The sequence below is a fragment of the Sinocyclocheilus grahami genome, unplaced genomic scaffold, assembly GCF_001515645.1.
Source record: "Sinocyclocheilus grahami isolate Dianchi unplaced genomic scaffold, SAMN03320097.WGS_v1.1 scaffold590.1, whole genome shotgun sequence".
Taxonomy (NCBI): Eukaryota; Metazoa; Chordata; class Actinopteri; order Cypriniformes; family Cyprinidae; genus Sinocyclocheilus; species Sinocyclocheilus grahami.
The window spans coordinates 1,181,891-1,192,720 of NW_015505769.1; positions in this window are offsets into that span (position 1 = coordinate 1,181,891).

A 10,830-nucleotide genomic window follows, 5' to 3' on the forward strand; every position below is an offset into this window, starting at 1 on the left:
TTAATTAATTACGCCGCCACCTCACCAACCTTGAGCGGGCTGACATTTTCTCTCCCTGTCGCTCTGAGTGAGTCGGGTTACGACTGAGTCTCCACAGGGCTCTGCGTAGCAACACAGCCTGCGGCTTTAATGCAGGAGAGGAGAGATGCAACAGCGGTGTTTCTGCATGATGGCATAGTGTAGTATGAGTGCCCACTAGTGGACAATTGAGGAAAGAGTCAGAATGATATACAGGAAAAAGACTCCTAATTTAGCTTATGTTGTAATCTTATATTATGTCAGTAAAAACCCCTGCCGCTATTATTTATTCAACTTGGGTTGTTCAAAAACACAGTAACCTAATTAAATGAATAGTTAGTTTGAAGATAAAATATCTGTCATCATTTACACAGCCTCAGGTCGTTCCAAAACTATATGAATTTATTTTTGTAGTGGAACAAGAAGAGATGTTAGGGAGAATATTTACGATGCTTTTTTCAATGCAATAAATAGAGACTGGTGTTGTCAAGCTTCGTAATAACAAAAAAAAAAAAAAAAGTCAAGAAGTTCAAGTTTTCAGAAGACATACAGTAGGTTTTTTGGAGAGAAAAAAATAACTAAATATATAGAAAATGTATGTAAAAATAAATTTAAAAAATTTAAATAACCGATATGTAAATAAATCCATTATAAATACATACATCACAAATACATACAATTATTAAAAATGGAGAATAAATAGATAAATACACATACATAAACAGATGGATGGATGGACTTAGGGTTATATATATATATATATATATATATATATATATATACACACACACAGTATCTCACAGAGGTGAGTACACCCCTCACATTTTTGTAAATATTTTAATATTTTTTTTCATGTGACAACACTGAAGAAATGACACTTTGCTACAATGTAAAGTAGCGAGTGTACAGCTTGTATATATATATATATAGTTAGTTAGGTGACACGTAATAATCAGTGATGCATCTAAAGTTGATTTGAGAGCTTCCACACAAAGCTATCATCCACATTCCCCATCATTCACACCTCTGAAGGCACACAAGTCATATTGACTTGATGGTTCTTAGTGTCAGTTTGGAGCTCTACAGCATTTGTCTCTTTTTTTACCCTCGTATGAGAAAAGCACCTAACATCATCTTTCATATTCCTCAGGAAAAAGACCCTGATAGTGTTTTAAAACATGATTTTTAGTAAATGACAGATAATTTTACTTTTGAGTGAACTAGTGCTAAAGACGTGAGTCCACAGCTGTATATTGTACAAACACCTGAACCTAAAACATATATTTCTATGTCACTTGGTACTCTAAAGATCAAGATGAAGTAGAGGTCAAACAGATGCTTGTTTGTTCTGGTCACCTTGACCTTTCACCAGGTCAATGCCTGACTCAATCAGCCTCTATCGGGTCAGTTAAAGCACAGGAGCGCGTCCCCGTCCCTTGCTCTTGCTCTAGATTTAACACCTGCCTCCATTCACCTTTTGTACATCCCTAATCAGTCTTTCCGACCAAAAACACACTCTCAGGGGCGATGCATTAACAAGGCCAGAGTCTATCTGTCTGACATAGCCACATAAACACACACACACACACACACACACACCTGCAAACGCAACCCAGATTTATGCATCTACTCGCTGTGACAAAAATAGAGCATCTGATCCAAACAAACAAACAAGCAAATAAACCCACATCGCCTTGCTCCTACAGAGACCAAAGTTCACATCTGAGACTTTTTCGAGGAACAATAGCACTTTTATTTTTTATAACATTATCTCCCCCTCTTTATTTTCAAAAACCTATTCAATATTTCCAAGAAATGCATTTCTCTTTCAAATATATGGTGAAAGGACTCAAAAATAAATTACAATAACTCTAGCAAAATGAACTGCACAGGAGATCCAAAATCCACTATTTCACCATTTCCTTTAAGCAAAAAAAAAAAAAAAGACTCAAAACTCAGCACTGAGGAGCTATTAATGTGAATTCAGTTTCGAGCTGAGTCATGCTGGACATTTTCACTTATATACTGTGCTCAATCATCATCTCTATTGAGATTGAAGGGGACTGAGGGGGGACACAATGTGTTTGCTGCTTTTGTTTGCGTCCCATACAGTGTAAATCACATGATACGAATATCCACAGAGCTGAACAGAGTAATAAATATGATAATGTCTATGTTTTGTTCACATGGAAACATATTAGAGGCAAAAAGTATTGTCTTATTTATCATAATGCTTCCACTGGGTGCATTTTCGTATTACCTTGCCATTCAAAGCAGCATAACAATGCAGGCATTATTCAGAACGCAACAGTTTGTGGTTGGGCATCTCATATTTTCCAATATTTAGCGTTATTGGAGCCCGTTGATCAGACTGAAAACAGTAAAACAGGAGACCATTTTTGAGGGACCCGTCAATGTAATTTACAGAGCTCTTTAATAGCTCTGTAAAAGGACAAGGTTAGTCAAGGACGAACGGTTGGCGAGACAGTCGCACTCGCATCATGAAAAGTGCCCCTTTTCTACAGACCTTCCCAGAATGCATCTCTCTCCTCTGGCACCGGCACGTCCTCGGTAATGGCTGAGCTGTAAAAGCGGTACGTGTGCGTGCGTCGTCTGCGGACACAGATTAGAGGACACTCGCAGGACAGCGGGAGGCATACAAACAAAAGAGCATGCGCTCCCCATATTTGCAGGGCGGCTCTGTGGAGAGAGAAAGAGAGAGAGCGTTTTGCTGTGACGGTGATGTATGGCTTGTCACCGGCTAAGCTTTGCTCAGAATACTAATGGATCTTTTGGAGCACTAGAAGGAGAGGTCGAATACGTCTCTTTATACGGGTGGTAACAGAGACGCAGCGTGCTTGATAGGGAGCGGGGGTTTTGCGTAGATACTTTTTTCCCCTTGATAAAAGGGATAAGGTGCTAACCTGGGAGCTGACACTCATCTGTGCAGCCTCTAGCCGCTTGTGGTGGTTAACACTGTGGCTGGGGATCTCTGGCAATAGGAGATCTTGAACTCATCCTGACCCAGACCAGCTGGAATTACCTCTCTTGAATGGAAAACCAATCCAAGGGATAACCAGATGCCAGGGGTCTAGAGAGAAGCGTTACAGCATCTGTATGACACTACAGTCACATCACAACCTGAAGGATGAAACAAATGACTTAAAATCCATTATGACATTTTGGACTAAAGTGCAAAGAAATTAATAAATGACTGTATATAAAATGTGTATATAAAATATACACAGGGCCTAAAATTAACACACGCCAAAGCACCAATTGCGAGTGAAAATCAAGATTGGCGAGTATATGAAACAGTGTTAATAGCTAGTTGGGCTGTAACTTAAAATAAGTTCTAGCAGTGTCTGAGAGTGCAATATGGTTTAGCGGAATTATCAAATCGCAAAGTCTGTGTTTATAATTATGTAATGCGATGTAATAACATGAATATGTAATACGATGTGCTGCGTTGTGATCTTTTCACGTGAGCTGCTCATGATAACAGTGTTTTCACAGTCTCTAAGCAGTTCGGAAAATGTGGCTTCACACAAACTCAAGTGAAGTTTGAGTTATGTATCGAGTGAACAAACTTGAGAGAATGAGTTTGAGTCATGTATACGGTGTATTTGAAAATGCAACTTGTGCCGAACAATCTTCTAAGTTTGTAACGGAAATGGTTTATAAATCTGTTGTCAACAAATTAGAAGCATTTCAAATGAGAAAATAAAAGCCCTATGGTATAAATAAATAAATAAATAAAAATCAAGCATATATATTACTAATTGTACTGTTGTTATGTGAATACTACTACTACTACTACTACTACTAATAACACTATTAATAATAATAATAATTATTATTATTATTATTATTATTAATAATTGCGTGTTTGTTTTAGGCCCTGATTATATACATAAACACACTATGGTTTTTGCAAGAAGCCTGTTATGGTCACCAAGGCTGCATTTATTTGATCATTACAGTATTTTTTTTTTTGTTAATAATATTTCACACTATTTAAAATAAAGTATATAACAAAATAAATACAATGCAATTTTTTCATGTGATGCAAAGATTAATTTTCAGCATCATTACTTCAGTCTTCAATGTCACATGATCCTCAAGAAACATGTATTATTATATTCATCATCCCTATTGAAAACAGTTGCGCTGCTTAATATTTTTTTGGAAACTGAAATACTGATTTTTTAATTTTTTTTTTAAAGATTATTTGATTAATGGAATGTTCAAAATACTTTTTTTTTTTTTTTTGAAAAGCATTTGTTTGAAATAGAAATATTTTGTTTACATTATAACATCATACATGTCTGTTACTTTTGGTCAGTAAATTGCAGCCTTGCTGAAGTTACTCAACATATGACCAGTTACTGGATGAAAACCACATGAGCATGTACTTGACATCTCTCAAAACTCTCTCACGATGAATTCTTAAGACTGTCGTCGACAGGCTGCTGTTAGCGAGTTCGATGTTGAACACACAGTGGTCAACCTAGTTATATAGGGTCTGCATACTAAAAAGTATCAAAGATATTCTGAATAAGGTGGTTTACACAGAACAAATTCAGTGCAGTGGCTCTTATTTGAGAAAAATATCAAGAAAAACCAGAGATGCCAGAATGTCTCTATAGCGAGCAATGTTTTATATGCAAATAAAAAAGCTAGTCTGTGGACAGCATATAAATTGGAAACAGCTCAAGGAAGACAACCCTATAGCTTAGAAATACATATTTAAAATACGCTAAGCAATCTCCGTCACACACTATAGATTCAAAATGGCTAGAGTGAAGAGAAACCATCAAAAAAAAAAGTGGATAACAGTAAATGAAGTGGTTGGGATGTGTCATGGACACAGACTTGCTCAGTGGGCCTATGTTCACAAGGAGACACAATTTGGTCCATCCAGCTTTAAGGCCCCACGAGACATTTTGACGCTTTATTATTAAAATCAATGGAATTTTTCTGTGGATGATGGGCCACTTGAAAGAAACTGTTAACATTTAAATGGATTGCCTGAAGCCTCACTGAACCCACTTTTGACTGTAAACATTGTTGACTGTAACAATATTCTTTATTAGGCCTGTGTAAATATGCATTCAACATCATGCATTATGCATTGTTACCATGTTGGTTGGTCTTTTTCAGCTTTCATGCAACCTATTAAATTATGTAAAAAAGTAAACTGTAAGCGCTGCAAATGATAAATGGCATTAGTTTCACTGCCTGAAAAAGCACTTCCACACATATAATACTAAAAACATATTCTTATGCACTGACTCCTATCCTTTGTTTTAAAAACAGGACGGTTATCTATGAAATGCAACCCCTTTCAACATATTTCAGTACCTTTTTATGCAATTCCAACTGATTGTCATTTCCTGCCAAAAAATATGTATTGTGCTCGCATCTCAAAGCGTCTGTGTCTAATTTCTGCACAGGGAGCCATCAATGGTACCGGCATTAGCACAGAAACACACTTGTGTGTAAGAGCTAACTGCTTAATTCTCTATGTAATCTCCATTGGCTCTAATTTTTCTAAAGGGAGGGAGGTCGTACGCGTGTGAAATTGTCGTTCTTAGCAAGAGGCATACCTTTATTTCCCTGTACACACAGAGCCTGATTAAATCAGAGCGCTAAGAAGGATAATTGTTTTGTGCATTAACTTGAGTTAGTCAGATTGCTTCAGGTAAGACCAAATTTAAAGTAAGCCAAGTGCTCTTTATGCAAGTGATCAATACTTGACCTGCAGCACGTGGACTGCTCGAGTGCACACTTGATTCTTAAGAATCATAGACACTTTTGGTGACATGATACTTCAGTGTAATGGCATACATTCCTAAACTGAGAAATACATATTGTGAAATTCATCTTACTAGGTAGGTAAATGGTAGGGGTGGAACGGTTCGCAGAAAAAAAATCGAACCGTACAGTTCTCCACACACGGTTTGGCACGGTTTTGTCTTGGTAAGTATCCTATAGCAGACATAGCCGGCTGAACATACTGGATCAGTGCATTCTCTTAAAGTGACAGCACTTTCTTAATATTAATCGAACAGCAGCAACAAAGAAATCACTTACTGCTCTTGATTGAATAGCTTTATAACTTTAATAAAGATGAATCTTTAATTTATAGAGTCAAATATGCAATGCTGTTTTACATTTCATTACTTTATTTGTAGTTATTTACTTTTAGTTAGATAGATTCTTACTTTCTTTATTTTTATTTGACAGTATAGTTTTTGCCTAAACATAGCACATACCGAACCATACCGAAACCGTGAAACAACCCGAACTGTGAGTAAGTTGAACCGTTCCACCCCTAGTAAATTGTGACTGAATTGCAATTTTGGGGTCAGCTATTTCTTAAAATTATAATTATTATAATTATTATGTTTAATCTGCACTGATAAAGGGGCCTCCAAATAAGACATATCATGGCTGTTAGTAATTTAAGGACAGTTATATACAATGTATATATATATATAGTGTGGATCATTAGTCCAATGTGTGTGTGTGTGTGTGTGTGTGTGTGTGTGTGTGTGTATATATATATATATATACATATACACACACACACACAGACACATTGGACTAATGATCCAAATAATGTATAGTCCTACAAGGCTATTATGTGAGCAGAGCATAGCGTGGAGCAGATCAGTGAACGAGAGGGTAGCGTCATTTTACCAGCGTTGCCCAGTATAGCTGTATTACACGATGACTGCGTCCAAAAGCTTAGGCTGCAGACTTGTTGCCTGGCTACCTTAACAGGCACTAACTTTGCAGGCAGTGTTTGCGCACGAAGGCACCTCACGAAACTGATGTTGGACAGCATAATGGTTTAATGATCTACAACAAAATAGAACAAACTTGATAACAAAGCATATATTTTATTACTGTAATACTGATTTCTCGCTAGAAGTAACATCAATAGTGCAAAAAGTTGGTCGGAAACATATATTTACACACAAATTGACCATCAAATGCAACTTTCAGATGCCATATTTATAATTTCTTTTTAGCTCATTCATCACGGAATGGAATGCACAGGATTGTGGGATATTAAAGGCAGCGAAGGATACATCTATGCTGCCTTTAAAGGTCGACCAGATGAAGGTGTTTGGCTCATATTTTCGGCCACTTTTCTCTTTCGGCCGAAAACCGAAAATGCCATTTTCGGATTAATTATTTTTTTTTTTTCCTGAAATTTTCTATAATTTTTACTATCATCCAAAGGTTAAACATGCAGGTGGGAACAACCAACAAAGTAAGGATTAGTGATATTCACACCTCAGTGTCAGCTTTAGGACTGGGAGAATTGCTGTAGAAGTTGTCTGATTACCACTTCTCTATATCACCTAATTCAGGTCAGTGTGCCACCTGCTGCTCGCCTGGCCTCCATGGTCGCTCCAAATCAATGCCATGACCCAGAGGAAATCACCCCTGTCTCCCTTAATGCTAGGCTCGCACTGCACTGCACCTTCTCCGTTATTACATCAGACAGCCAGGAAAAACAAATGAGAGAGATAGAGAGAGAGAGAGAGAGAGAGAGAGAGAGAGAGGGGAACAAATTTGTTTGCGAAGAGGGAAGCCACATTTGTTGTATTCCATATTGTACTCTTATTTTGTGGGAAGAAATGCAAAATCTTCCAAACATCATATGCAGAACTATTAAGTACAAGCAGGCAAGCACATTTGTCTTTGCTTTTACACAAGGATGAAAATGGGAAAATATCAAAACAAGGTCGTTTTGGTTTCTCTCTGAGCTCTACAGTGACATATGGATAAAGCACAGCATGTTGTTGTGATGAGACTCTCGAATTAGAGCACGAAACACACAATAAAGATTACAACATTATATACACACAGTATATATGGTAGGTGAACATTCTAAAAATGGTGGGTCACGTTACAAAACAGGTGACTTTAAAATAAGGACTTTAAAAAAACAGCTAATGCTGACTTTCACTTCATGTACTATTTAAATGAAGTAAAAGTCACTGAAAGCAAATGAAAGTTTTAATTTAGCTGAAAATAAAGTTTTGGTAATAATAATAATAATAATAATAATATTGCTTCAACTTAAAATGAAAATGAGAAATATTGCCTTGGCAAATAGCTGATATAGAATTTGATTTCAGTTAATGTTTATTAGATTTTTTTTAAGGATTTAGTAATCCTGAACGACAAACTACGGAAGAGGATTGAGGCCAAGCAATAATAAAAACAATTATAAAATCATCTCAAGATTAAAGTATTTTTTTATTTATTAATTTTGTTTTTATTCAATGCTTGGAACAGTAACACAGAAAGGCATTCGTGACTGGGAGATTTACAAGTAATGACTGAGATTACACTCAATTTTCATTCACACTTTGGATTAAAGTCATTATAATGCGAGATTAATGTAGTTACATTTCGAGAAAATTTTTTAAATAAAATGTTGAGAATAAACTCATTCAGTTTTGAGAATAAAGTTGTTGTGCTTCGAGAAAAAAACGTGCTAAATGTCGAGAAAAAGTCGAAATAAAATGTTGCGAATAAACTCATTAAATTACGAGAAAAAAAGTTATGTTTCGAGAAAACACTCGTCAAATTTAAAAAAAGAAAAGTCAAAATTAAATGATGAGAATAAACTCATTAAATTACGAGAATAAAATCAAAATAAACTGCTGAGAATAAACACACTCATGTCATCTCGTTGGACAGTATCAATCAGCGTTTGCAGCAGTGCCATTCGTAGAGAGCAATGCTCGTGGGTGAAGCATATGCGGTTCAATTCCACCTTTTGCCGAACTCGCTCTTAATTATTTCTTTAAAAAAAAGAAAAGTGGAAAAGGAATAAAACGAGTGGTAGGTTTAGGGGTAAGTAGGCTATAGGGAGGTACCAATAAGGCATCGGTTAATAATTTTAATAAATAAAATAATTTAACTTACACTATGTTATTATTGCATCCTGTTAATGTACAACAATACTGAGGTGCAAATAGTTTCTGTCACTATTTATTAGTATAAACTTTGACTTTTTTTCTCGAAACACTACTTTTTTCTTGTAATTTAACGAGTTTATTCTCAACATTTAAATTTGTATTTTTTTTTTTTATTATTTACCGAGTTTTTTCTCGAAACACAATTATTTTTTTCTCGTAATTTTATGAGTTTATTCTTATAAAGACTTTAATCTCGAGAGGTTTTTATTTTTTTTGCTTGGCCCTAATCCTCTTCCTTAACAAACAATATTTTCAAACATAAAAAAACTAAAATTAAAAAAGGCACCCCCCCTTTGTTTCCCAACATCTGTTTAAAATATTTTACATCAATGTCCACCTATTTCAACTTAAAAACTTCAGTTCAGTTCAGTTGCTGCCTTGCATTTTTAGTATAATCAACATGTTTGTACAAGTCATTTCAACTTAAATTAATTTAACCAACTTAAAAAGTTGAATTTCATACACCCTAAAAAAGTTGAAATTGTTCAACTTATTTTGAAGAGTTAATGTAAAAACATAATTTGCTATGATATACTGTGTTGTAGCCATTTAAGAAAGTATTTTTATTTGCTATTATTTATGTTTAAATATTACTTGTTTGTGTTTTGTTTAGTTCAATTTGCTAATTAAGAAAATTGTAAACGTCATAAGGGCGTGGTGAATTGGACGGCAGTACGCCGGAAGAAAGGAAGTGGGTCAGACATAATTTTTTGACCACTTCATACGTTTTTGTTTGTAGAATCCCTTTTTTCGAATGAGTTTTGTTTGGTATAATTTGTATCTTAATTTTAATATGTTTTTGTTGGTCAATTATTTACCTGAATAAATGAGAAGAAAGAATAAGCGTTTCATGGAATGAAGTGCGTTCAAAACAAAGCCATATACTGATTGTATCTTTTTTTTACAGACTGTATCTGTTCCACAGAAGGAACATGCTGATCTTATTTTAAAATCATTCACCAAATAAGACAGTATTCTTATTTCCCAATAAGAGATTAAATCATTCTTCATGAACAGATGCCTAAAGAAAACATCAGAATGTTCTTTCTTACGTTGTTTACAGACCTGGAAGTTGAGTCATCATCTGATGAGCGCAATAATATGCAACTGCTCACACTGACACACGCAATCACACACCAAGCTCTCTACCAGATTTAGAGCATCACTTGGGGACTGTCTTCTGATTGGCAACCGGGGTGTTTTGTTTGTCTCAAGAGGCCCAGAAATTCCCTCTCCCTCCCTCAGCCTTTTTCTGTTCTTTCAATTCACTTTCGGCAGAGGCAATTTTTGTCTCTCTTGTTCCCTTGTGATCTCTCACTCCTCAGCAGCATGAGCTTGGAGGATGCACGTCTCCACCTGACAGTGTATGGAATCTGCCTATCAGAGGGTTAGAGGCCTCAAACTGTCAGTCTCATGTGAATTACTTGCTTACCAACGAATTAACCTGTTTGACCATTCCCTTCCCGAGAAGCCTCAGTCATTTGTCTGAGTGATCATAAGGAGACACGCACACAAACACACGTACACACACATTCACACACACACACACACACACACACACACATCTCTTCTACCGCTAAGCTCTTCCTGTAGTAATTTATTCAAAGTCCCTTTGGATTTGTGCTTAGAGGACGTTTTATAGGGGAAGTGACCTGGATCATGTTATTTTGGATCTTTCTGTCACTCTGCTGTCATGCATGGCTGTATGGTTAATGTTCCTGCCTCTCAGTCATGCAGGCCTTTCAATTATTTTACAATTATATTGTATCATTATCTATTGTTTGTATTTCTCTACGCTTGAGCA